The sequence below is a fragment of the Scyliorhinus torazame genome, chromosome 2, assembly GCF_047496885.1.
Source record: "Scyliorhinus torazame isolate Kashiwa2021f chromosome 2, sScyTor2.1, whole genome shotgun sequence".
Lineage (NCBI taxonomy): Eukaryota > Metazoa > Chordata > Chondrichthyes > Carcharhiniformes > Scyliorhinidae > Scyliorhinus > Scyliorhinus torazame.
In genome coordinates, this window is record NC_092708.1 from 330,433,651 (window position 1) to 330,461,227 (window position 27,577).

General features: G+C 47.7%; 1 protein-coding gene and 1 long non-coding RNA gene across 2 annotated transcripts in view; one reads left to right on the forward strand and one right to left on the reverse strand.

Annotated features, from left to right (window-relative positions):
- On the reverse strand, nucleotides 1-27,044 carry LOC140401797 (uncharacterized). The gene is made up of 3 exons (XR_011938104.1): nucleotides 26,835-27,044; nucleotides 23,298-23,599; nucleotides 1-1,302 (listed from the first exon to the last, which is right to left on the reverse strand). It is a non-coding gene; the product is annotated as an uncharacterized lncRNA (long non-coding RNA).
- Nucleotides 4,890-27,577, forward strand: part of LOC140401751 (SERTA domain-containing protein 2-like) — a 147,801-nt gene continuing 125,113 nt past the window's right edge. Inside the window, exons 1-2 of the mRNA XM_072489818.1 lie at nucleotides 4,890-4,929; nucleotides 8,303-8,518. The gene's annotated coding sequence lies outside the window, so the exon portion shown is untranslated. The remainder of the gene's footprint in view (nucleotides 4,930-8,302; nucleotides 8,519-27,577) is intronic.

Sequence of the window (27,577 nt, forward strand, 5' to 3'; positions counted from 1 at the left end):
AACTGTGGGTAAATACGATACCAGCTTTAACTAAAGACCTTTACCTTGTCCCACTCAGCACATGGTGAATGTCTGTGTTGCAAGCTGTGAGCTCTGTGCTCCTAGCTAGCTGCTACTCGAATGAGCGGGAACTCTGATGTCCCCTGTCTTTATAGTGCGTGTGCTCTCACTGGTGATTGGCTGCGGTGTTGTGTATGTTGATTGGTCCCACTGTGTGTCCATCATTGTGTGTCTGCACCATGATATACTGGTGTATATTATGACACATGGTTTGCGGGGCCCCGCCCGCAACGTTATCCTTTCCCTTTCTTAATTGTGGTAAGATAAGTATGAACTTCCAGGCGGCTAATTTCGACTAAAGATGCCTATTTGCTTGTGTTCTGGAGGAGACTCACCTGATGTGCATCTGCTCAGCAGGAAGTCACCGGAAGTGAATATATATTTTTTTGATGTTGGTAAATGCACTCTGACTTTTTGAGTCTCCTTTTTCAGGGGCTTTCTTTAAACCCAGGCTGCAGTTTACATTGCATAAACTGGACTATTGCGCAGGTGTCTGATATTCTGCTTTATTCCTGACTGTTCTGAACTGCTTCGGTAACAGAAGTTACTTTTCTCCTAAAAGAAACATAATTGTTTGAATTGGAATGTAAATGAACAAATCCCAAAGATAAATGTCAGAATTAAAGTTCTACTTTACATCCACCCTCATATTTAATGCATGCCTTATTTGATATTTGAGTCAGCGGTAAATTACTCACCTATCCCTCCAATCGCTCAGTCACTCTCCCACTTTTTTGTCCATTGTACACTCATTGACATGATGCTGAAATGTCACTCTCGTATTTATACCTCAAATCATTCAGCAACTTTTGTCGCTACTTATACTATTAGTTTAAAGAGCACAACTATGTTCAAAAATAACTATAAAAATCAAAAATAAATGTTACAAAAAAACCACAGCAGAGGAATTTTCATATATGTTCTATCTATAAAAAGAAAGCAACATTTGTAGGCAGGAATACAAAAGCTTTTTTTAAGGAAACTTAAGGCAGTGTGACAAAAATTATGGATTATTGTATGTACTAGATTATTGATTTAGTTGTTTTATCATTAGTAACAGCACAAAGGGTTAAAATCTTTGGTTCATTCAGAAAATGACCTTTTGAATAGCTGCCAGGATTTTGCAGTCAGTGGCTAGTGAACATCTGTTCAGCTGCCTGCAGATTTTCATGGTTTTTTGAGAGAATTTATGATCATGAAGAGTTTGATGTAGTGCGAGGTTCTCTGCAGGAGATCTGGGATCTGTGTGAATAAAGAAAGCACAGTGTTTATTCAACCAATCAGATTAAAGAATCCCCTATGAGGCATGCAAAGTCTGAACCAGGAAGTGTAAGTTAGAATATTTGATCCAATGTAAATAAAACCTGAGGAAGGAGCAGTGCTCCGAAAGCTAGTGATTCAAACCAACCTGTTGGACTTTAACCTGGTGTTATAAGATGTCTTACAATAAAAATAGAGGAAGAAAAAGATGGGATGAAGAGAGGGAAAAGAGACAGAAATAAAATGTTTTTTAATTTATTTTTTCTTGAATTCCAACAATAATTAATTGAATGAATTAAGACTCTACATTTGTAAAAGTATATTTTCAGAAAGGTGTTTTTCGTTATTAAGGCTTACCATGCCATTAAAAAAATGCTTAAACCCTAACTTTTTCTGGCATGTGCAGTGGGTATCTTGTGGGTAAGTCCCACAACCCCATCAGCAACTTCCTGATTTCCACATTTAATTGAGCTATGGCCCAGATTTTACAAACATAGACAATCATACAAATTGTAATGACTTAGACCAGGCCTTTGAGATTGGCCAATTGGAATACAAGTTCCCTGAGTAGTGGGCCAATCAGGGAACCTCTTCTTTGTATATAACAGGGAGTGTCAGATCCTCTGCACTCCCAGTGTAGATAGCAAGCTGAATGAACCTAGTCGTACTGCTTGGGGAGGCTCCAAGCTGTTTGTCCATTTACTCCTGCATAATGGTGAGCTGTGATAACTCACTGTTACTCATATGTTCATATCTCTCTTACCTAGACAACAGTGGAGATAGGGTCATTAAATATTCTTAATGTAGCAGTAGATAGATTCTTGACTAACCTTGGTGTCAAAGATCATCGGGAGTAGGTGGGAATGTGGAGGTAAGGCTACAATCACATCAGCCATGATCTTATTGAATGGTGGAGCAGGCTAAGGGGGCTGAATGTCCTACTCCTGCCCCTAATTTGTGTAATAAGTCCACAGAGGTAGTGTTCCCTTCACCAGAATCCCTTTTATTAACAAAACCAACAGCAGTACAACCAGGTGTATTCAGCTTGCTATCTACACTGGAAGTGCAGAGGATCTGACACTCCCTGTTATATACAATGAAGGGGTTCCCTGATTGGCCCACTAATCAGGGAACTCTTATTCCAATTGGCCAATCTCAAAGGCCTGGTCTAAGTCATTACAATTTGTATGATTGTCTATGTTTGTAAAATCTGGGCCATAGCTCAAAATCCAGATAGTCATCTGAATGGGTATGAATGGGTTGATATACATGTGATTAGTAATTGTATAAGTGTCTCTCGTGGAGAATATAGTTTTAATATGTTAACTGCTTGAATGGGAACCACAGACCAATCTAGTCTTGTACCACAGATATTGGGCGGGATTCTCCATCCTGCCAGCCCCGTCTTTCAGCGCGGCGCCATCGGCAGCGGGATCCTCCGTTCCTGCAGCCGGCCAAAGGGGTTTCTCATCCCACACCGTCGGGAAACCCGTGCGCATGGGTGCGCTGCCGGCGAAGCGGAGGATCCCGTCAACAGAGAATCCCGCAGCTTATGTTTGAATACTGTGAAATATTAGACAATCTATGTAACTAAAAGTGACTAGCTGCTAATGATTTTTGTTTTTAAAAAAATATTTTTATAACAAAAAAGGGTTTTTCAATATTACTAAATAATACCACAATAGTAATTCTCTGTTGATTGTTCTCTGTTGATTATTCTTTTGTCTACTATGTACGTACTGTGTACATTCCCTATACCGCAGAAAAATACTTTTCACTGTACTTCGGTACATGTGACAATAAATCAAATCAAATACATAAAGATGTAACACTTTTCAACTACTATCCTAACCCTATAACTCCTAACAAAGAAAACCCCAACTAATACCTAATAATCCCCCATAACAGCTGACGGTGACTAATCCTCTGAAAAAGGAAATTAATGGTTGTTGTCTCGGGTAGAACCCATCTACCGACTCTCTCATAGTGTACTTAACCGTTTCAATGTCTAGGAAATCCATTAGATCACCCAGCTACATCGAGGAGCAAGGTGGAGTGGGAGAACTCCAATCACGCAGAATGTGCTTCCGGGCTATCAATGAGGCGAAAGCATGGACAGTACTCTTCAGATGAGTGACTAGCCTCGATCTCTTCACTGGGCTGTTCAATCCCCTTACAGTGACCAGTGAATTGGGGCGCCTGCGCTCCCCCCCCCCCCCCCCCCCCCCCCCCCGCCGCGAGGCTTCTGATGGAGCGACTACTCGGCCTGATCCAGGGAGGGGACAACACATCCTCCCCCTTCCCAAACATCTTCGACATAAATTCAGTCAGGTTCAGGCCCTCCACTCCCTCCAGCTCCACGATTCTGACGTTTTGCCTCCTGGAGCGATTCTCCAAATTGTCCATCTTGGCACGCAGAGATTTGTTACTCTCAGCCTCCAAGGAGACAATCCGATCGCTCTGCGTCCAAAAAAGCCGCCTTTACACCTTGCAACACTGTGCCATGCGCCTTTATAGTTTCATTTGTCTTTGCCAGCACCGATCGAATAGGAGCTAGGGCCTCGTCAATTGAACTATGGAGGTCCTCGGAGACAGCCTGCTGTTGCTTTTTGAATTCCTCAGCAAAGATGCCCATAAGCATCGCGATCGTCAACGAGGTAACTTTAGCTTCGGCAGCAGCCCCCGCCACTTTATCAACCGGCGAGCCTCAAGAGGTTTCTGAATTACATGAAGATTCTTTGCTGGCTGGCTTCTTCTACCTTGATTTCCCTGGCATTTCCACAATACGGAACCTCATGCCATCAACCTCCAAGCCCTTATGAAACCGGGTGGAAAAGGTTAAAAAAAGGAAGTGCTTGGGCGGGAGCTGCCTCGTGTGTGGCTGCTTTCTACATGCCGCCACCGGAAGAAGTCGATTTTTGCTTTTAAATGTCATCAAAAGATATTGACCCTGTTATGGATCAAAGATTCAAACCAGCCCATAATTCTGATTGGCAGCAGTGTGTTTTAGATATGTGGGATTGAACAAGATAATTGAATAGCTATAATCTTCAACAACAGCACTATGGCTAGAAAATTCTAATGCAAGCGCGTCTTTAGGTGTAGGTGCTCAGATCGCTGTCTGATGCACTAGATTCCATGGCAGAGATTTGGCAAACGGATGAGCAATCATTCCAGCAATCTCATTTTGTTGAATGATAGATAACTCAGGAGAAAGATCTTTGTTGTTTTGATATAGCCGTAAGGTTAGCAAAGTTTGTGAATGACTGCACTGATTGCTGTTTGTTTATCATTATGTGAAATGAATTGGTTTACAGCCTGAGCTGTGTTTTAATATCATGTGTATTCAATCCATTTACCAAAGACGAGAAATCCCATGGTGCTTAGTACGGTGTTAGGGGCTCCATACACAATCTTTCAATCTCCGTATCATTGATCTAAATGATGGTGATGATTTGGCATCAATAATGACAGTCTATGATTCATTCCCAATTTAATATAGGATGCAAAATTAAGTCCAATTTTTTTCAAAATTTCATCATCTTTCCTTTCTTTCCTTTAGCTGGATATGACTTGCTTATTGGACGTATAGAACTGCACATTGAAGAGGTAAAGACACATTATGTTTTGTGGAGGATGTGAGATCTGCTTGCATATATCACTGGTAATGCTAAACCCAAGGAGAACACCTGAAGTAATATGTATTTATTTTTTAAAATAATTTTTATTAATGGTTTTCATAAAATATCAATAACAAAATGAGAAAGAAAAAAGAAGCCAACAGGGTTAAGTACAAAACACAATCTAAAAAAAGCAACCCCCTAAACTCCTCCCCCCCCCCCTGTACATAAATAATAAATTAACATTAACACCCCGACTTAACACAACTTAGCACAATTAGCTCGCCCAGTCCATGCTTCCTCACGAAAGCATCAGCCTCCTCCGATGCCTGAAAATAATAGTCTTTTGAGTTATAAGTCACTCGGAGGGGTGCAGGCTAAACCACCCCAAACCGAACTCCACTTTTGAATAACGCTGGGAGGATGTGTTGTCCCCTCCCTGGATCAGGCCGAGTAGTCGCTCCATCAGAAGCCTCGCACAGGAGGGCGAGCCATTTTGGGCAATTATCGAAAGATTCCGCAGTTACCCCCTCAGACCCTCCAGTGTAAATAACATAAACAAAAATAAAGTAAACCCCCCCCCCCCCCCCCCCCCCCCCCGAGCTGCTGCTGCCATTGACCAATGTCTATCGTTCTGCCAGAAAGTCTAAGAACGGTTGCCACCGCCTAAAGAACCCTTGTACCGACACTCTCAAGGCGAATTTAACCCTCTCCAATTTAATGAACCCTGCCATATCACTGATCCAGGATTCCACGCTTGGGGGCCTCGCATCTTTCCACTGAAGGAGAATCATTCGCCGGGCTACCAGGGACGCAAAGGCCAGAATTCCGGCCTCTTTCACCTCCTGCACTCCCGGCTCCTCTGCCACCCCAAATATTGCGAGCCCCCAGCCCGGTTTGACCCTGGATCCTACCACCCTCGACCCCGTCCTCGCTACGCCCTTCCAAAATTCCTCCAGCGCTGGGCATGCCCAGAACATATGGATGTGATTTGCTGGGCTCCCTGAGCACCTAACACACCTGTCCTCACCCCCAAAGAACCGGCTCATCCTTGTCCCGGTCATGGGTGCCCTGTGCAGCACCCTAAATTGTATGAGGCTGAGCCTCGCGCACGAAGAGGAAGAGTTCACCCTCCCTCGGGCATCTGCCCACATCCCTTCTTTCATCTCCTCTCCCAACTCCTCCTCCCACTTACCTTTCAGCTCCACCACCGAGGCCTCCTCCTCCTCCTGCATCACCTGGTAAGTTTCCGAGATTCCCCCCCCCCCCCCCTCCCCCCCACCGAGAGCACCTGTCCTGTACTGTGTGTGGCAGTAGCCGCGGGAATTCCACCGCCTGCCGTCTGGCAAACGCCCTTACCTGTAAGTACCTGAAGGTGTTCCCCGGGGGGAGCCCGTACTTCTCCTCCAGCTCACCCAAGCTTGCGAACTTCCCGTCCACAAACAGGTCCCCTAACCTTCGTATCCCTGCCATGTGCCACCCCGAAAACCCTCCACCTGTTCTTCCTGGGGTGAACCGGTGGTTCCCCTGTAATGGGGTCCATGCCGAGGCCCCAACTTCCCCCCCTATGCCGCCTCCACTTCCCCCAAATTTTGAGGGCCGCCACCACCACCAGACTTGTGGTATACCTCCTTGGAGGGAGTGGCAGTGGCGCCGTTGCCAGCGCCCCCAGACTCGTACCCACACAGGACGCCTTCTCCAGCCTCTTCCATGCAGCCCCCTCCCCCTCCATCACCCACTTGCGCACCATCGTCGCATTGGCGGCCCAGTAGTACCCACAGAGGTTGGGCAGCGCCAGCCCCCCCCTATCTCTACTCCGCTCCAGGAACACCTTTCTCACCCTCGGAGTCCCTCGTGTCCACACAAACCCCATTATACTCCTGTTAATCCGCCTGAAAAAAACCTTCGGGATAAACACGGGGAGGCACTGGAACAGGAATAAAAACCTTGGGAGCACCGTCATTTAGTTTGACTGCACCCTACCCGCCAAGGACAGCGACAACGCGTCCCACCTCTTGAACTCCTCCTCCATTTGCTCCACCAGCCTTGTAAAGTTAAGCCTATGCAGGGCCCCCGCAGCTCCTGGCCACCTGGACCCCCAAATATCTGAAGCTCCTCTCCGCCCTTTTTAGTGGGAGCTCGCCAATCCCCCTCTCCTGGTCCCCTAGCTGAACTACGAACAGCTCGCTCTTCCCCATATTGAGCTTGTACCCCAAAAAGTCCCCGAATTCCCTAAGGATCCTCATTACCTCTGGCATTCCTCCCACTGGGTCCACCACATACAGCAGCAGGTTGTCCGCATAAAGCGACACCCTGTGCTCCTCCCCACCCTGCACCATCCCCCTCCACTTCCTCGACTCTCTCAGTGCCAAACACCTGAAGTAATATTCTTCGACGATCACTTATTCACGAGTATGATTGCCCACCTAAGAAACTCCTACTTGTCCTGGGCTCTGTGGGTTCTTGCATGGCTGATGAGCCCAATCCTAGAGCCGCCTCTTTGATCGCACACTTGGCAGCTGTTTCGGGGAGGTGGGATCGGACCTTGGACTCTAGCTCATTGGTAATCTTTTCTCAGGCTCCTTTTCCGGGCCTCCTCTTCCCGTCAGCTATCCTCAAAGAATTGAGTCCCTTCAATCAGGAGGCTCCTCCATGTAGGTCTCCTGAGCAAGGGTCTCCCAGACCTTGAAATCTATGTTGCATTTCTTGAGGTAATCCTACAGGGTGTCTTTGAAGTGCTTCCTTTGTCCTCCTCTTGTTCGGGGGCCTTCCTTGAGCTGGGCGAAGAAGATTTGCTTTGTCAGTCGGGACTCTGACATCCTATGCACATGGCCGGCCCAGCGGAGTTGGTTTCAGTTGATCATGGCCTCGATGCTGGTGCTCTTGGCTCCTTCAAGGACACTGATGTTAGTACACCTGTCCTCCCCGCTGATGTGGAGAACCGTCTAAGAGTGCGTTGATGGTACCTCTCCAGTGCCCTGAGTGCTACTTTGGGCTGCAGTACATTAGAGTTTTGTGACAGAGGGAAATTAAGGGTTAATTTCTATCTAAAATGTAGTCTTTCTTTAATTTAGTAATTAACTAAAAGTTGCTGTTTGGGTTGGAAGAAGTTGAGTTTTAGGCTAGCTTTAAGGCAGGGTTAATTCAGGCCTTGCTTGCAGCTGCAACTAGTTAATTAGGTAACTGGTGTAAACCGGTTTTCAGAGGCTAGATTTAGACAGTATATTTTTCATAGAATTTACAGTGCAGGAGGCTGCCATTCAGCCCATTGAGTCTGCATGGCCCCTGAAAGAGCACCCTACTCAAGCCTCCACCCTATCCCTGTAACCCAGTAACCCTATCCAACATTTTTGGACACTAAGGGCAATTTACCATGGCCAACCACCTAACCTGCACATCTTTGGACTGTGGGAGGAAACCGGAGCACCCGGAGGAAACCCACGCAGACACGAGGAGAACGTGCAGACTCCACACAGACAGGACCCAAGGCTGGAATTGAACCTGGGACCCTGGAGCGGCTTTCAGAGATGACGTCACAGTTTAGAGAGTGACATGGAACCAACGGGAGCAGCTGATTGGTGAGTAAGTCCTGGAGGGTATTTTCAAATTGTATTAAATTGTTAGTCATTGTTTTAGAAAGGGTAGGGACTTATTTGATTTATTTTATTTTTTTAAAATCCCCTAAAGTTTTGAATTTAAAGGGTTTACTCATGGCAGGAGAGCTTAAAGTCGTGGTATACTCCTCCTGCTCTATGTGGGTAGCTGGACACATTTCCAGTCCCCGGGACTGACATGTGTGCAGAAGGTGTGTCCAGCTGCAGCTCCTGGAAGCTCGGGTTTCAGAGCATGGTGGATAGCACGTTTAGAGAGGTGGTCACACTGCAGCTGAAGGGACCCGAAGAAGGAAGGGAATGGGTGACCACCAGGCAGTCCAAGAATACCAAGCATGTAATTCAGGAGTCCACTGGGGTCCCGTTCACAAATCGGTATTCAATTTTGGAGGCTGATGAGGGTGCTGGTTCCTCCAGGGAGTGCAGACAGAGCCAAGCTTTTGGCACCACAAGCAGCCTGTCTGTACAGGAGGGGGTGAAGAGAGGAGGAGCAATAGTAATAGGGGATTCTATAGTTAGCGGAACAGATAGACACTACTGTGGCCGTCAATGTGACTCCAGGATGGTGTGTTGACTCCGTGGTGTCAGGGTCCGGGATGTCACTGAATGGCTGCAGGGCATCCTGAAGGGGGATGGTGATAAGGCAGAGGTCATGGTTAATGCTGGTACTGATGACATATGTAGAAAGAGGGATGAGGTCTTGCATCAAGAATTCAGGGAGCTAGGCGGTAGACCAAAAAGTAGGACTCCTTGGATTGTAATCTCTGGATTACTCCTAGTGCCACGTGTTAGTGAGCACAGAAATAGGAGAATAGATCAGATGAATGCATGGCTTAAGAGTTGGTGCAGGAGGGAGGGTTTTAGATTCCTGGATCACTGGGATCGTTTCTGGGTAAAGTGAGACCTGTACAAGAGGGATGGTCTACATCTGAACCAGAGTGGGACTAACATCCTTGCGGGCGTGTTTGCAAGTGCTGTTGGGAATAGTTTAAATTGATACGGCGGGGGAGGGGGCACTGACTGTTAGCGGAATAGGGACACAGCGTAATACGGTAAAGGAATCAAGCTAGGGCGAGTACAGCTGCATTAAGTTTCAAGGGAGAAAGGAAAGTCTGTATGGTCTCTACTTTAATGCCAGGAGTATTACAGGTAAAACGGATGAATTAAGGGCGAGGATTGACTCATAGAATTGTGATATAGTAGCCATCACAGAGACGTGGTTGAGGGAGGGGCAAGATTGGCAGCTCAACATTGCGGGATATAGAATCTTCAGGCAAGACAGAGGAGGGGGTAAAAGAGGAGGAGACATTGCATTATTAGTCAAAGAGTCAGCCACTGAACTAAGGAGAGATGCTATCTCAGAGGGGTCATCGAATGAATCTTTTAAAAAAATGTACTTTATTCCAAAAATGTGTAAAAAAACAGCAACATATACAAACTCACTCCACAAACTCACAGTCCATAGTTTGTACAATTTTTCCCATTTACACCCCCCCCCCCCCCCCCCCCCCCCCCAAACCATCGCCTCACCTTCGCCACATTCGGCCCAATAATAGTGCAGCAGAATCCGGAGCGCCAACCCTCCATTCTGTCTCTGCCTCTGTAAGAGAGCCCTCTTTACCCTCGGCATCTTCCATCTGTGCATTGTAACCCATTCCCTCGTCACCAGAATCCCCAAATACCTGAACCTTTCCCTAGCTACCTTGAACGGCAATACCTTCAAATTGGCCCCCCACCCTGCCGCGTTCATCGGAAACACCTTACTCTTCCCAACATTTAACTTGTATACAGAGAAGGCCCAAACCTCTCCAATATTCCCATGATTGTACCCATACTCTCCAGCGGGTCTGACACAAACAACAACAGATTGTCCGCGTATAATGACACCTGGTGCTCCTTGCTCCCCCTCACAATCACCTGCCACTCCACAGATCCCCTCAAGGCCATCACCAAGGGCTCAAGTACCAATGCGAACAATGCTGGCAACAGTGGACACCCCTGTCTCGTTTCCCTATGCAGTCCAAAACTCTTTTTAAAGAAAACATTTTATTAGGGTATTTGTAGATTTTATAACAATAACAATAACAGCAACATAAACATAATACATAAAACATTTCCATCCCTATCACGCTCTTCAGTGAACTCATTTTCAACATACCACCAGGTACTTGCCACCAGAGCTACATACAACAGACGCACCCACGCCACAAACATCAAGCCAAACCCAAACCGTTCCACAATTTCAAATAAATATCTCCACTCCACCCGATTGACCTTTTCCGCATCCATAGAAACAATAACTTCCGGCACCCAATCCCCTTGACAGAGTCATAACCACATTTAACAGCCTCCTGATGTTACTGGAGAGCTGCCTACCCTTTACAAAACCCATTTGATCCTCAGCGATCACCCCGGCACACATACCTCCACCTCCCCCCCCCCCGCCCCCCCCCCCCACCTCAATTTAGCCAGCACTTTCATGTCTGTATTCAGCAACAAAATGGGCCTATACGACGCACATTCTAACAAATCCTTCCCCTTCTTCGTGATTAACGTGATCAATGCCTATGTCGGCTTCTCTGGCAACTCCCTCCCTCCAACATCTCGCTAAACAACCCCAACAAATGCGGTGCCAACACTGCTACAAATGCCTTATAAAACTCCGCCAACAAGCCATCCAGTCCTGGAGCCTTCCCCGGCTTCATCCCCCTAATGCTGTCATTCACAGTATCTCCTGTCCACCTCGACTATCTCGTCCAGCAAACATCCATGCTTCTCCTTCCTCCTCCTATCCCTGTGCGTCTTGAACGAGATAATCTCCCCTTCAACCACTGCCTTCAACGCCTCCCAGAATGTAGCATACGCCACCTCCCCATTCTGATTAATCTCCACGTAATCCCCAATTGCCTTTTCGTAAAACCCCTTATTTGCCAAAACACCCGAATCCAGCCTCCATCCCAGCCTTTGCACCTGCCACAACTAAGCCTCACCTCCAGCCAATGCGACACATGATCTGAAATTACGATTCGCGCATACTCCGCCCCCACCACTCCCATCAACACCGCTCGACTCACCACAAAGAAATCAGTTCTCAAGTACACCTAATACACGTGTGAGAGGCGGGACTTTCTACGCAGACAGATTCCGTCCTTCCCACACCTGCCACTCAGGGGGATCCAAGACAGGGTAGTGTCCAGTGGATGGGTGGGGGAGGGGAGGGTCTCTGATATATATAAAGAACTTATGGGAGCGGAGGAGTCACAGACCGAGGAGCTGAAGCTTAAGTGGGAAGAGGAGCTCGGAGGTGAGATAGAAGAGGGCTTATGGGCAGAGGCGTTGAGCAGGGTAAATGCGACCGCAACATGCGCCAGGCTCAGCCTGATTCAATTCAAGGTCGTCCACCGGGCCCACATGACAGTGGCCCGGATGAGTACATTTTTCGGATTGGAGGTCAGGTGCGCCAGATGTTCGGGAGGGCCGGCGAACCATGTCCATATGTTTTGGGCACGTCCAACACTCAGGGGGTACTGGCAGGGGTTCACGGATGTTATGTCTCAGGTACTGAAAATAGGGGTGGTGATGAGTCCAGAGGTGGCTATTTTAGGGGTTTCGGAAGTTTCGGAGGACCCGGGAGTCCAGGAGGAGAGAGAGGCTGACGTTTTGGCCTTTGCTTCCCTGGTAGCCCGGCAACGAATTCTGCTGGCACGGAGGGACCCAAAACCTCCAAAGTCGGAGGCCTGGCTATCACGTATGGCGAGCTTTCTCGGTCTGGAGAAAATTAAGTTCGCTTTGAGAGGATCACTGTATGGGTTCGCCCGGAGGTGGCAACCATTTATCGACTTCTTCATGGAAAATTAATCATCAGCAGGTGGGTGGGAGGGGGGGGGGTTAGGGTAATGTAGGTTAGGGGGGTAGTTAGGCTGGTCCTTGGGGGAGGGGAGCTGGTTTTCTTGCACTATAATGATTGTTTTTTGCACACAGTTTTACATTATTGTTGCTTATTGTGCCAAAATGTCTTAATAAAATTGTTTATCAAAAAAAAATACACGTGTGAGAAGGAGTACCCCCCCCCCTCCAAGGTTTCTAAACCTCCACGGATCAACCATTCCCATCCGTTCCATAAACCCTCCCAACACCTTCGCCATCCTTGACCTTCTTATCGACTTGGGGCTCAACCTGTCCACCTTCAGTTCCATCACACAGTTAAAATCTCAACCCCTAATCAGCTGGTGCGTGTCTAAGTCCGGGATCGTTCCCAGTAAACCATTTACAAACTCCGCAGCATCCCAATTCGGCGTATATACGTTGACTAGCGCCACATGCGTCCCCTCCAAATCCTCACTCACCATCACATATTTACCCCAGGTCCTGTACTTCCCTGGCCCCCACAAGCCCCATCCTTTGTTCAACAAAATGGCCACCCCCCGCGGCTTTGAATCAAACGCCGAGTGAAATACTTGTCCCACTCATCTCTTCCTCAACCTAACCACCCGGAGGTGCGTCTCCTGTAAAAAGATCACCTCCGTCTTCAAACTCCTCAGGTGCGCAAAAAACTGGGACCTCTTAATCAGCCTGTTTAACTCTCGGGTGTTCCATGTTACAACTCTTACCAGAGGCTTAGGCCCCCACTCCCCTTTACCTTCCGCTGTCATCCCCCTCTGGCTCTACCTCCTTTAATACCACCCTAAATCGGGCCCATCCAAGGTGCCCCCCGTCTCCGCCCATGACCATGCTCAGTCTCCAACTCTGCCATGTCACAATCCCCCTCTCCCCCTAACCTGTCCACCTCTCGCAGCCTCCATCCCCACCTCACCTCCATTCACCAGCATTACCTGCCAGCGTGGCACTCCTGCTCGAAGGCCCCTCCCCCCCCCGCACACCGCTCTGCCCCTCCCCCCACCAGTCCCTCCATAGCCTGTGAAAACAGTCCCCCTACGTACCTGAATAACACAGATCCAGCAACCCCACCCAGCGGGCCCCACCATCCACACCCATTACCTGTAAAGAAAAAACATCGCAAATCGCACCTTCCAAAAGGAAAATCACTACAAATGGCTGGGGAGGGGGGCATCCTCCAGCAACACACAAAATAGCCATAACATTCATAAACAACCTTTGCGGGTTTAGCTCCTCCATCTCACACTATCTCTAAGTTCTCCCTCAGTTTATGGTCCCTTATAAAGTCATTGACCTCTTCTGGCATCTTAAAATAGTACTCGCAGCCTTCAAATGTGACCCACAGTTTTGCTGGGTACAAAACCCCAAACCGAATCTTCCTTCGGTACAACACCGCCTGGCCCTGTTGGACACAGCACACCTCTTCGCCAGCTCCGCACCAATGTCCTGGTATATTCGGACACGATTCCCCTCCCATTCACAGTCTCGCTTCTCTCTGGCCCACTGTAGGATCTTCTCCTCCTCCACGGACTTGTACAACTGCATAACCACTGCCTGCGCCAGCTCCCCTCTCTCTGCTTCTGCCTTAAGGACCTGTGGGCCCGGTCCATCTCTGGGGCCATGTCCAGCACTCTTTCCTCTAACAACCCGGCCAGCATCCTCTGAACGTATTTTATGGTGCTCGTTCCTTCCACACCCTCTGGCAGACCCACAATTCGCAAATTCTGCTGCCTGGACCTGTTCTCCTGCTCTTCAACCTTAACTCACAGTGACTTGCATAGATCCCTCAGGATCCCCACCTCTTCCTCCAGCGACACGATCCGATCGCTCTGGTTGCACACCACCTTCTCCACCTTGCGTATCGTTCCCCCCCCTTATGCCTCAAGACACTTCTCTACCCGGTCCATCGATTCTCACAGAGGTGCTACTGTTCCCTCAATGGCCTTCGACCAGTCGCCATGCATCTCCTTCCTTTGCTGGTGAAATTCGTCTTTGATGAAGGCGATCAACTCCATCTGGGGCTTTTCCACTGGTGACAACCCTTCCCCCTCCGCTATTCTCACAATTGTTGCTGCACCATAATTCCCCTTCAATTCCTTAGCCAGGTCTTTAACTGTTTTTTGCCGGGTCTGGTAGCCAGTAGACATGTCAATCCTGGGGAGAACCTCTCCCTCTACACCTGCACCACTTTCCTGCTGGAGCTACCCCAATAACAGGTATAAAATACCCAAACCAACACCTTTGAGACAGAGCTGCCTTGTGTGCGACCAATCACTCCATGGCTGCCACCAGAAGTCCGGCATCGAATGAATCTTTGTGGGTAGAGCTTAAGAATAAAAAAAGGGACAGCCACATTGCTAGGTGTTTATTAGGTGATTTCAACTTTCTCAACATTAATTGGGATAGTCCTAGTGTTAAGGGCTTAGATGGAGTGCATTTATTAAAATGTATACAGGAGAATCTTTTAGGTAAGTATGTAGAGGGTCCAACAAGGGACGGTGCAGTGCTAGACCTAATTCTGGGGAATGAAACTGGACAGGTGGTTGAGGTGCTGGTGAAATGAAATGAAATGAAAATCGCTTATTGTCACAAGTAGGCTTCAAATGAAGTTACTGTGAAAAGCCCCTAGTCGCCACATTCCGGCGCCTGTTTGGGGAGGCTGGTACGGGAATTGAACCGTGCTGCTGGCCTGCCTTGGTCTGCTTTCAAAGCCAGCGATTTAGCTCTGTGATAAACCAGCCCCTGGTGGAGGAGCATTTTAGAGATAGCGACCACATGGCACAATTTAAGCTTGTTATGGGCAAAGAAATAGATATGTTGCAAAATATAGTTTGGGATTGGGGGGGGGGGGGGGGAGCAGCTGTAGTAAAATAAGGCAGGATCTGGCCAAGGTAGATTGGGAACAGCTTCTTGTGGGGAAATCTACTGGAGAGCAGTGGGGAGGGGATGGTTCAAAAAGGAAATCGGGGGGTACAGGCCAAACATGTTCCCTCCAGGGTGATAGGAAGGATGAACAAGCCCAGAGAATCATGGATGACCAGAGATATTCAGAATATGATGAAAAGGAAAAGAGAGGCTTTTAGCAAGTACAAGGGGAACATTAATAGAGTACAGAAAGTGCAGGATGAAGCTCAATAACCTTTATTAGTATCACAAGTAGGCTTACATTAACACTGCAATGCAGTTTCTGTGAAAAAACCCTAGTCGCCAATTGGAGTAGCAAGGAGGGCATATGAGAAAGCTCTGGCTGGTAAAAGTAGAGAAAATCCCAGGATATTCTCTAAGCATATCAATGGGAAGACGGTAACCAGGGAAAGAGTAGGGCCCATTCGGGACCAAGGGGGAAATCTGTGGGTGGAGCCAGAGGACATTGGTAGGGTACATGGTAGCATATAAGGACACTCTGTGCTCCCTCCCCCCAGGGTCTATTCCCTTCCATCTGTTAAACGACCTCAACGCAATGGCCAGCGGCTTGATTGCTAAGGCAAACAAAAGCAGAGACAAAAGGCACCCCTGCCTTTCTGTTGGAAATAATCCGAGCTCAGGGCATTAGTACGTACACTGCGGTGGGGGCCCTGTAGAAAAGCCGAATCCATGAAATATGTTTTTGCCCGAAGCCAAACTGCCCCAGGATCTCAAAGATGTACCCCCACTCATCAACCCGATCGAACACCTTCTCCGCGTCCTTCAAAATAATCACCTCTGGCTTGGTATCTAAGGAGGGCGACAACACAACATTTAACAAACTCTTAATATAGGCCAACAATTGCTGACCCTTAACAAATCCAATCTGCTCCTCCAAAATCTCCCCAGATAGGCAGGGCTCCAAACGCATTGCCAACACCTTAGCCAAAAATGTAGCATCAGCGTTTAATAACAAAGTAGGCGATACAACCCACGTTGCATGGAATCCTTGTCCTTCAGAATTAAGGAAATCGAGGCTTGCGCCAGGGTGACTGACAACACTCCCAGGACACGGAATCATCGAACATATCCAGCAGAAGTGGGACCAGCTGACCAGCAAACTGTTCGTCAAATTCAATGGGGAACCCATCCGGACCCGGTGCTTTGCCCGTCTGCATTAACCGAATACAGCTCATGATCTCCTCCAGCTCTATTGGTGTCTCCAACTCCTGCCTTCTCTCCTGCTCCACCTCCAGAAAGGTCAACACCTCATGAACCTTTTCTGGAGCAGAAACTAACTGGCCACTCGAGTCCCTAACCTGCACGATCTCCCGGGAGGCAGCCTGCCGTCTCGAGCCAACAGACGACTGGCCTTATCCCCTTACTCAAAAAAAGTCCCCTGGAGCGTCACCACCTTATCCGTTGACAACTCAAATCCATTTGCAATTTCTTTCTTTCCGTCAATAACTCCGGTGTCGGGGCGATTGAGTATTGGCGGCCCACCAGCCTCTGCTCTCCACCTTCCCAGATTTATTTATGCGCTTTATAAGAGATTATGTCCCCCCACTAATAACTACCTTCATGGCTTCCCAGAGCGTGGAAGGTGAGACCATCCCATCCCTTTTTTTAAATTAATATTCTTATTGCACTTTTGTCATTTTATATAAATTACAACCCCAATAACACATACAACAATAACAACATAAAAATAGAAAAGCACCCTCAACCCAGAACTACCCCTCCCCCCCCACCACGAACAGTGACCAGCTCCTTAATGTGCAGTAAAATCGGCTGCCATTGACGATAGAACCCATCGATTGACTCCTTCACCGTGAAACTGACCTTCTCAAGGTACAAAAAGTCCATCAAATCACCCAGCCATGGTGTGGAGCTAAGCAATGTCGCCTGCCTCCAACTCAACAGAATCCGTCTCCGGGCCAGCGAAGAGGCAAATGCCAAAGCATCCATCCCCCACCCCCGTCCTCAGCTCCAGCTAGTCTGACACCCCAAATACAACTACTCTATGGGCATGGCTCTCGATCCATATTCAGGATAGTCAATATGGTGCTAAATAATGGCCCTCAAAAAACCACTAGCTTAGGGCAGGATAAAACATGTGTATGGTGAGCAGGCTCTCTCGAGCACCGCTCACACCTATTCCCAACTCATCCTGGCCTTGGTAAGGTGTGCCCTAAACACCATCTTTAGCTGAATCAGGCTCACCCTCACACATGACGACGTCGCATTCTTACTGCGAAGGGTCTCACTCCACACCTCCTTCTCCAAAATGGGTCCCAGCTCCTCCTCCCATCTGGCCTTCACTTCTTCCATCGAAACCTGCTCTTCCCGCAAGATCCGTCCATATATCCCAGATGTGCTGCCCTCCTCCGACCCCCGACAGGAAAGTATCCTCTCCATCAAGGTAGACGGCAATTCCTCCAGGAATGCCCACCAAACAAAATCCTGCTCCCGAAAATACCTGAATGCATCCGACCGCCCCCCCCCCCCCCGCCAAGTCCTGATTCCTCCTTCAACTCTTCCCAACTGGCAAACTGCCCCTCCAGAAACAAGTCGCTCACCCTCTCCAGCCCTTTACCTCTCCACCCCCCAAATGTAGCGTCCAATTTCACCTGATCAAACAAGTGGTTCCTACAGGTAAGGGCCCACCTTGACACTGCCCTCAACTGAAAATGCTGATGGAGTTGCCATCATATTTTTAATGTGGAGACCATGGGATTCAAAGAATATTTTGCTGAAGCAAACAGCAGAGATGCCGTCGTCAGCGCCTCCAAGCCCGTCCCTTTATAGGACCCCAGCTCCATCCTCACCCAAATAACTTCCTGATCCCCAAACCATCCGAACACCTTATCTGCATTAGCCACCCAATAATAATACACGAGGTTCTGCAGTGACAACCTCCCCCCCACCCTCCCGCACCACCTGCCTCTCCCGGTGTAGGACCTCCTGCGAATCCGAGGAGTTCACCCCACCCAAATGAAACCTGCTATGAGCCACCCCATTTCCCAGAATAAAACGACTTTGGTAGAAAAGCCCAGAGACCTTGAAACAGGAGCATGAAGGGTGGCAAAATATTAATTTTAGTAGATTGAACTTGGCCCATGAATGACAATTGGAGACTGTCCCACCTTTGTAATCTGCCCTAGCCTTACTCACCAGGCTTGTAAAATTTAACTTGCGAAGTCACGCCCAGTCTCGGATCACCTGGATTCCCAAATAGCGAAAACTAGTCCCCGTCAGACGGAACGACAGCTCCACCTGCCTAGCTCCTCCCCTTGTAAGGCTAACCATAAAATATTTGCTCTTCGCAGTGTTCAGTTTATATCCTAAAAAGGAGCCAAACCTATTCAAGGTGCCCAATATAGTGCCCATAACGGGCCAAGGATTTCAGCCGGCCATCCTTTGGGACCATGCTGGCTGACCTTCGCGACCCACACCGGCCAACCTTCGCGACCCACGCCGCCCGAACATCGCGACCCACCATTCTCGCTTACCTTTAATGTGGCAGGTGAGCCTGCTTGGTCCTCACGATTTCACTTGTTTTGTCATTCAATGTTACATTTCTGCTAAGGACTTCAGCTGATGATTTAAGTTCTCACTGCAACCGTTGAAAAAAATCACGAGGTTTGTCCTGGAACTTGCCATGTTTAGCTTTCAAAAGCCTTTGAAGTTTTGCGGGTTTATAACTTTCATTTGCCAGTACTTCCCTGCATATAACACACATGGGCTTTGCATCCTGATTTGCATTGGCACAATTAATAAAGTCAAACCTCAATAAATCATCTTTATACTACTTTGTTTCCGATTTCAGCTTCTTCTTAATGGGTTTTCACCAGAGGCCCTGGAGCTCACACCAGCAACTGCTTTGTCCTGCTGTGGATTCTCCTGAGCAGCTCTTTCCAGCAGATTTAATTGTGAGATCCTGGCCTGCTTGTGTCTCTGGCCCTCTCTTCCTTATTATAAAACGATCCATTTTAAATTCTTCAGTCCTGTTGCTTGCTTGCAGCTAACGAAATGGAGGATTCTCTCTTTAGAGCAGGGTCTGTGATGTCAGTGTACGGGGCGCGTGACCTGCTCTCTGCCGCGACTTCCGGCAGGAAAACTTAATTGATTTAAAAATAATCTGCTCCGGGTCAGTGCGCTGACATCAGAAGGCAGCAGTCTGCCCTATTGGGCTCCGGGCCTGTGCACTGTTGAGGAGTGGTGGTTGTTAATGGCGGGGAGCAATTTTAATAAAGGTTAGGAATGTTATGGTTAGGGCATTGGTGAACCTGGAACTAATGCAGAACACCAAGCACAAAGGTGGTGACACTCCACAGTCTTTGTGTTGGAGAAAACGTGGGGTTGGAAACTCAGCTCAGGGTCAAGGAGGATGCCAAGATTATGAACTGTATGGTATAACTTAAAAACAGTGATTAGAGAGAAGAATGGATTTGGAGCTGAGGGAATGGTGCCGGTGGCGGGGGTAAAAGACAATGGTTTAGCCTTCCTTAGGGTGGCACAGTGGTTAGCACTGCTGCCTCACAGCACAAGGGAGCCGGGTCAAGTCCAACCTTGGGTGACTGCCTGTGTCGAGGTTACACACTTTCCCCGTGTCTGCGTGCATTTCCTCCGGGTGCTCTGATCTTCTCCCACAGTCCAAAGATGTGCGGTTTAGGTGGATTAGCCACGATAAAATATACCTTTGTGTCCAAAGGTTAGGTGAGTTATGGGGTTGCAGGGATAGGGTGGAGAGGAGGCCTAGTTAGTGTTCTTTTAGATGGTCGGTGTAGACTCGATGGGCCGAATGGCCTCCTTCTGCACTGTAGGGATTCTACGATTCCTAATGTTTAACGAGACAAATATTTTGGTTAATCTAAGACTGGGACGTTAGATATGTAATCTGACCATACAAAACTGGAAATGGGTTGAGAGATGTGATGGTGAAGGGGAGCTGAGTGTTGTCCCCATAGTGTGGAGTCTGATATCATGTCTTCAGTTAATGTTGTTAGGGGACAGTGTATGTATTCAAACATGGAAATGCAAGATGAGCACATTTTGGTAGAAAACAGCTGGGCCCAATAGTGCATTCCAATACTGCACGTTGGGGTCTGGCCAGATCAACAATATACATTTATTTGCACCAAATGCAAAGCTTTTATTATTGGATTGTTAAAAAATGAAATTCAGAGCAGTAATTATATGACAATAATCATTAAAAAAACAGAAATCCTGGGTATCAGCTTTACATTATTCCCTGCTTAAGAGGCAGCAAACATTGAATCAGAGTCAGAGAGGGCAATGAAAGCAGGAGAATCGAGAATTGTAGCTTGAATTTCATTTCTAAATTGAGTATTTAACTTTTATCTGCTCACCTTTCACACTAGAATGAAAACAATAAGGAAGATATATCTTCAAATCATTTAGTGGACTGAATACTGATTTCAGAATATTTTGATCTTTTGTTTTTAAAATCAATTCAAACAGAAAACAAGGACCTCATGTGGTAAGCCATCAAATACAGAATTTGTTCCACAAGTAAGAAATGCACCAAACAATGCAGATTTTCCAAATCGATAAATTGCATATCGAAGAGAATAAGGTACCTTGTTTAGCAAGTTTTTAAATGCATCACACATATCAGTGACCTCAACTTACAATCAAAAGCAAAAGTGAACACTCTTTGAAGAATAATAAATAAAAAGTAATACATTTATGTTGATTATAAAAGAAACCACCATAGTTAAGAAGGAAGGTGTATAATATTAAAAGGCATCTGCACTGTACGCATGCATAATCAGTTATGAAATATTTAGAAAACAAAAGGAAGTAACAGGTACAGGATTTTGTACTGGGAGTGGTACATTATATTTGCATCTGATGAGCAATTACATTTAGTATTGTTCCATAAATATTACAGGAGAGGTGAGAAATATGCTCTGTTAATTTTATTCCATCCATGTGGCCTGAGCTTACTATTTTTGACATTTTATGTGTGTGTAGATTTTCACAGAATTGAGTCTCGTTTGAAAGTCATGTCCTGGCAGGTTCTCTTCAGAGTCCATGCATTGCTATTTAAATATCTGTTGATGCTTGGCTGGTTACCAGATTAACAAAAATAGGAGCCACAATGACATTTTTGAGAGTCCTTCTGTATAAGTCATGACAAGTCATGAACTCTCATTTAATGTTTACAGCCATTCCTTCAGTGGTTTAGTGCTGGTCACTTTCCCGCCTATTCCATCCTCAGGTGTAAGAACTGATGCAATAATCTTGCAAAATTCTTGGTTACAAAGATAGACTGCCACTCAGCTGCCATTGTTGCTCCCTCTTCCTTGTCCACAGATCCAAATTAACCCCCGATCCTTGCGGAGTCTGCACATTCTCCCTGTGTCTGCATGGGTTTCCTCCCACAGTCCAGAGATGTGCTGGTTTGGTAGATTGGCCATGCTAAATTGCCCTGAGTGTCCGAAAAGGTAGGTGGGGTTACTGGATTACGGGGATAGGGTAGAGGTGTGGGTTTAAGTAGGGTACACTTTTCAAAGGCTGGTGCAGACTTGATGGGCCAAATAGCTTCCTTCTGCACTGTAAATTCTATAATTCTATGATTGCTGGTATTGTGAATGGTTCCCGCTACTACAATGATTTCTCCTTTCAAAACCACCTTCACCCCCTTGTTCAAAAAACACCCTTGACTCCTCTGTCTCTATTTCCAATCTCTTCTTCCTCTCCAGGGTCTGTAAGCACATTGTTATCTTGTAGACCCATGCTCAATTCTCCCCGGATTTGGTCTGAACCGCTCAAATCAGATTCCTGACTCTATCATTGCTCTGAAAAAAGTCACAATCAACATTTTCCACAACCATCCTCTCTACTCTGACACAGTCAATTACACTATCCTTCTTTAATACTTATTCAACATGCCAGGGCATGCCAGGAGCAACACCATTCATACCTAAAATAAGGTGTCAGCCTGGTGACGCCACAACACAGGACGATTTGCGTGGCAAATAGCAGAAGCAGCATGCGATAGAGAAAGCTAAGCAATCCTACAACCAACAAATCACATCTAAGCTCTGGAATCCTGCTACTCCAGCCATTAATTTGGTGAACAATCAAAGAACTAACAGGAGATGGCGACTCCACAAATATCCCCATCGTCAATGACTGAGTGTGGCATCAAGGAGCTCAAGCAAAACGGAAGTCAATGGAAATCAAGGGGATAGCTCTCTACCAGCTGGAGTCATACCGAGCACAAAGGAAAAGGGTTAAAGTTGTTGGAGATCAATCATCTCAGCCCCATGACATCACTGCAGGAGTTCCTCAAGGTAGCATCCTAGGCTCAACCATTTTCAGATGCTCCATCATTGACCTTCCTTCAGGTCAGAAGTGGGGTTGTTCGCGGATAATTACACAATGTTCAGCACCATTCATGACTCCTCAGCTACTGAAGCAGTCTGTGTCCATATAAGACATGGGCAATGTTCCGGCTTGGGCTGATAAATGGCAAGTAACATTTATACCACAGAAGTGCCAGGCAATGGTCCTCTCCAACAAGAGAGAATCTAATACCATCTCCCCATGACATTCAATGGCATTGTCATTGCTGATTCCCCAGGGGAACATCCTGAGGCGGGGGGGACCATTGAGGGGGGGGAGGGGGAGGGGGGGGGGGGGTGACCAGCCATATAAATATTGTGGCTACAAGAACACGCCTGAGGCTGGGAATTGGCAGTGGGTAATTCTGATTCCCAAAGGCTTGTCCACATTTTCAAGGCACAAAGTCTAAGGCGTTATGGAGTACTCACCACTTGCCTGGATAAGTGCAGCTCAACGAATACAAAGCTGGGCACCATTCAATAGGCGCCATCTTCAACATTTACTCTCTCCACTGCCGAAACAGTAGCAGCAGAGTGTACCATGTGCAAGATGCAATGCAGAAACTCACCAAGGCTTCTTGTACAGCATCTTCCAAACCTGTGACCTCTACCACCCTGAAGGACAAGGGAAGCAGATGCTTGGGGACACCACCGCCTTCAGCTTCTCTTCAAAAACACATGCCATCCTGACTTGGAACTCTATCGCCATTCCTTCACTGTCACTGGGTCAAAATCCTGGAGCTCCCTTCCTAACAGCACTGGCGATGTATCTTCAACATATGGATGGTAGCGGTTCAAGAAGGCCTCTCACTACCACCAAAGGTAATTAGGGAAGGGCATAAATGCTGGTCTCGCCAGTGACACCCGCAACCTAATAACAAATAAAAATAAGAAAACTTTGTACACCTTAGCTGACTTCCTTTGCTTGCTTCACTCTTCCTTACCCAATAGTAACCAGAACAACCCCAGCAACAGGTTCTGTTCCCACTTCCACACCGTCACTTAAGGAGTACCCCAAGGATGTATCCTTGGCAATCTCCTTTACATGTGGATTATGCTTTTACAACAAAGCCATCCAGCTCTACCTCTCTTGCACCATGTCTCTGTGCTACCAAAATGCTGATCTGACATCCCATGTTGGATAAACTTCAATTTCATTGAGCTAAGTTTGAGAAGACTGTAGCCATCACCTGCCATCCAAGCAAAAACCCATTCCCTCATCAACAACCTCATACCTCTCCCCAGCCACTTTCCCAGGTGTTGAACTAAATAGAATTTTCACATCATAAGTGTTCAGTTCAACCCAGAACTGAGCTTCCCACCCTATCACAAAGACTGTTCACGGGATTTTTATTTGTTGTAACCTGTTTTGATACATGTTTGTAATAAAATACATTCAAAAAAAGACTTCACTCTCACATCCAGGGCAGGATTCTCTCAGCCCGGGACTGGGCCAGACAATCCCTGCGACCGGTGCGAATCGTGCCATGTCGCCCCGACGCGATTCTCTGCAGAGCGAAGAATCGGCACCATTGGCGCCGGCGTGGTTGGCGCAGCGCCGGTCGGGGGCTGCTCTACGCCAGATGGGCCGAGCAGCCGTCGTAAAAAACCCGAGGCCTGCTGGCGCTGTTCACACCTGCTCTCAGCCGAGCGCCCCGCCGGATGGGCCGAGCGGCCGTCGTAAAATACCCGAGTCCCACCGGCGCCGTTCACACCTGCTCTCAGCCGGCAGACCTCGGCGTGGTAGGGTATGGGGGCGGCCTGTGGGGTGGGGGGTCCGACCCCGGGGGGGCCCTCCGATGTGGCCTGGCCCGCGATTGGGGCCCACCTATCAGCGGGCCGGCCTCTCTGGCTGGGGGCCTCCTTTCTTCCGCGCCGGCCCCTGTAGCCCTGCGCCATGTTGCGTCGGGCCTGCTGCGGAGAAGGGAGTCACTGTGCATGCGCGTGTTGGTGCCGGTGCTACTGCGTATGTGCGCGTTGGCGCTGGTGCCACTGCACATGTGCGTATCCCGCGGTGCCCAGTTCATGCCAGAATCAGCAGCTGGAGCAGCGTGGATCGCTCCAGTGCCATGCTGGCTCCCTGAAGTGGGCCAGAATTGCTGATCCTGAGGCCGTGTTGATGCCGTCGAGAAACGCGATGGTGTTTCCGACGGCGTCAGCACTTGGCCTCAGGATCACAGAATCCCGCCCCCAGTACATTGTCAATTATTTCAATGCTCTGCTAGCTATTCTCCCATCTTCCCCCTTCTGTGAATTGCAACTCAAATCAAAACACTGTTGTTTCCTATTTGTCCACTTGCCCATCACTCTCATCCTCATCTAGGGGCTGGTTTAGCACACTGGGTTAAATTGCTGGCTTTTAAAGCAGACGAAGGCAGGCCAGCAGCACGGTTCAATTCCCGTACCAGCCTCCCCGAACAGGCGCTGGAATGTGGCGACTATGGGCTTTTCACAGTAACTTCATTGAAGCCTACTTGTGACAATAAGCAATTTTCATTTTCATTTTCAATGGCCTACATCTTAATACCTCAAATTATATATTCTTGTGAAGAGAGGTTGTGTCACTAACTTGATCGAGTTTTTTGAGGAAATGACGAAGATGATTGATGAAGGAAGGGCAGTGGATGTTGTCTCCATGGACCTCAGTAAAGCCTTTGACAAGGTCCCTCATGGCAGACTGGTACAAAAGGTGAAGTCACATGGGATCAGAGGTGAGCTGGCAAGATGGATACAGAACTGGCTCAGTTATAGAAGACAGAGGGTAGCAGTGGAAGGGTGCTTTTCGGTGGAAGGCTGTGACTAGTGGTGTTCCGCAGGGATCAGTGGTGGGACCTTTGTTGTTTGTAGTATATACAAGTGATTTGGAAGAAAATGTAGCTGGTCTGATTAGTAAGTTTGGGGATGACAAAGATTGGTGGAGTTGCGGATAGTGAGGATTGTCAGAGGATACAGCAAGATATAGATTGGTTGGAGACTTGAGCAGCGAAATGGTAGATTGAGTTTAATCTGGACAAATGTGAGGTAATGCATTTTGGAAGGTCTAATACAGGTGGGAATTTTATAGCAAATGGCAGAACCCTTAGGAATATTGACAGGCAGAGAGACCTGACCGTACAAGTCCACAGAGCACTGAAAGTGGCAACACAAATCGATAAGGTAGTCCAGAAGGCATACGGCATGCTTGCCTTCATCGGTCAGGGCATTGAGAAGAAACATTGGTGGGTCATGCTACAGCTGTACAGAACCTTAGTTAGGCCACATTTGGAATATTGAATATAATTCTGATCACCACACTATCCGAAGGATGTGGATGTTTTGGAGAGAGTACGGAAGAGGGTTACCAGGATGTTGCCTGACCTGGAGGGTATCTGCTATGAGAGGTTGGATAAACTCGGATTGTTTTCACTGGAATGAAGGAGTCTGAGGAATGACCTGATTAGAGGTTTACAAAATTGTGAGTGGCATGGGCAGAGTGGATAGTCGGATGCTTTTTCCGAGGGTGGAAAAGTCAATTCTAGGGGACAAAATGTGAGGGGGAATATTTAGAGACGAGAGAGGCAAGTTTTTTTACACAGCGGGTGGTAAGTGCCTGGAATGTGCTGCCGGGGGAGGTGGTGGAAGCAGATAAGATAGAGGCGTTTAAGAGTCATCTTGACTACATGGATAGGAGGGATAGGGACCTCTGAAGTGCAGAAGCATTTAGTTTAGACAGGCATTATAAGCGGCACAGGTTTGGAGGGCCGAAGGGCCTGTTTCTATGCTATATTGTTCTTTGTTCATCTTCCTATCTTTGTAACCTCTTCCAGCTCTAGAAGTACATACCTCCAACCCTTAAACGGTTTATTTGACGGGCCCTACTCTCTGGAATACTTTCCCTAAACCTCTTATAAGACCTTCTTTTAGGCGTTTACTCAACCCTCCTAAGTATTCAAGTTTGAGCTCAATTTCCGTTGCCCCTCGCACTTCTATCAAGCACCTAAGTATTTTTTTAAAACTTTGAATGCAACTGCAAATTGTTGACCAGCATGATTATAATGACACCCCCCAAATCGTAGCTCAACATGCGGTAACATAATTAGACAATTTAATTTACACCCATTTCTTACTTCGCCTGTAATCAACTCTTAATTTCCCTCCAGTTTGGCAAGGACTCTTCGCGCCCACAAAACCTGTCTCTCACGAAAGGGTCGACAGGGCACCGTTACAATGGTTGCTCCCCTAACATTTACCAGGAACGTAAATATAGAACGAACATAAAAACGCGGATCTCTAGCGACCGCATAACAAACGTCGACAAATAAACCAGCCAAGTGGATGAAATTCCCCGCAGAGGTAAACTTAGTTTTGCTTCCAAAAGCAAGCACGAATTGGCGAGGAATGCTGACGCTGACCCCCCCCCCCCCGGCGAGTGCGTGTGGAAGTGTTCACGCTCAAGCAAGGATGGATGGGTCTGTCAAAGATTAGCTCAGCGATTGCCCAACAAGAGAAGCCGGGGACCTCAGGCGTCGCCAGGCAGCTCTCCCCGGGTGGGAAGGCTCCTTTCCGGGGCACTTCGCAACTCCTGCCGCGCGACTGACGGGTTGTAACTCTTTCGGCTTCTGGTATGTGTGTGTTTGGCCACTTTGATAAAGCCGGGAAAAGCACCACTGACACTCGACCCAAGTACAGCGGGGCGATCGCACAGGCGGAGAGCAGATTGTTTCTGTATGGAGGTGTGTGACTGAGCCTCTCTCCCTCTCCCTCTGTGTGGGTTCAGAAGCTGCCCACGCTTCCACTGGCCGGGCCCGGGCGGGCACGCGCTGCCCTGCCGCACACTCTCCCACATTCTGATTGGTGCAGGCCGGGGAGG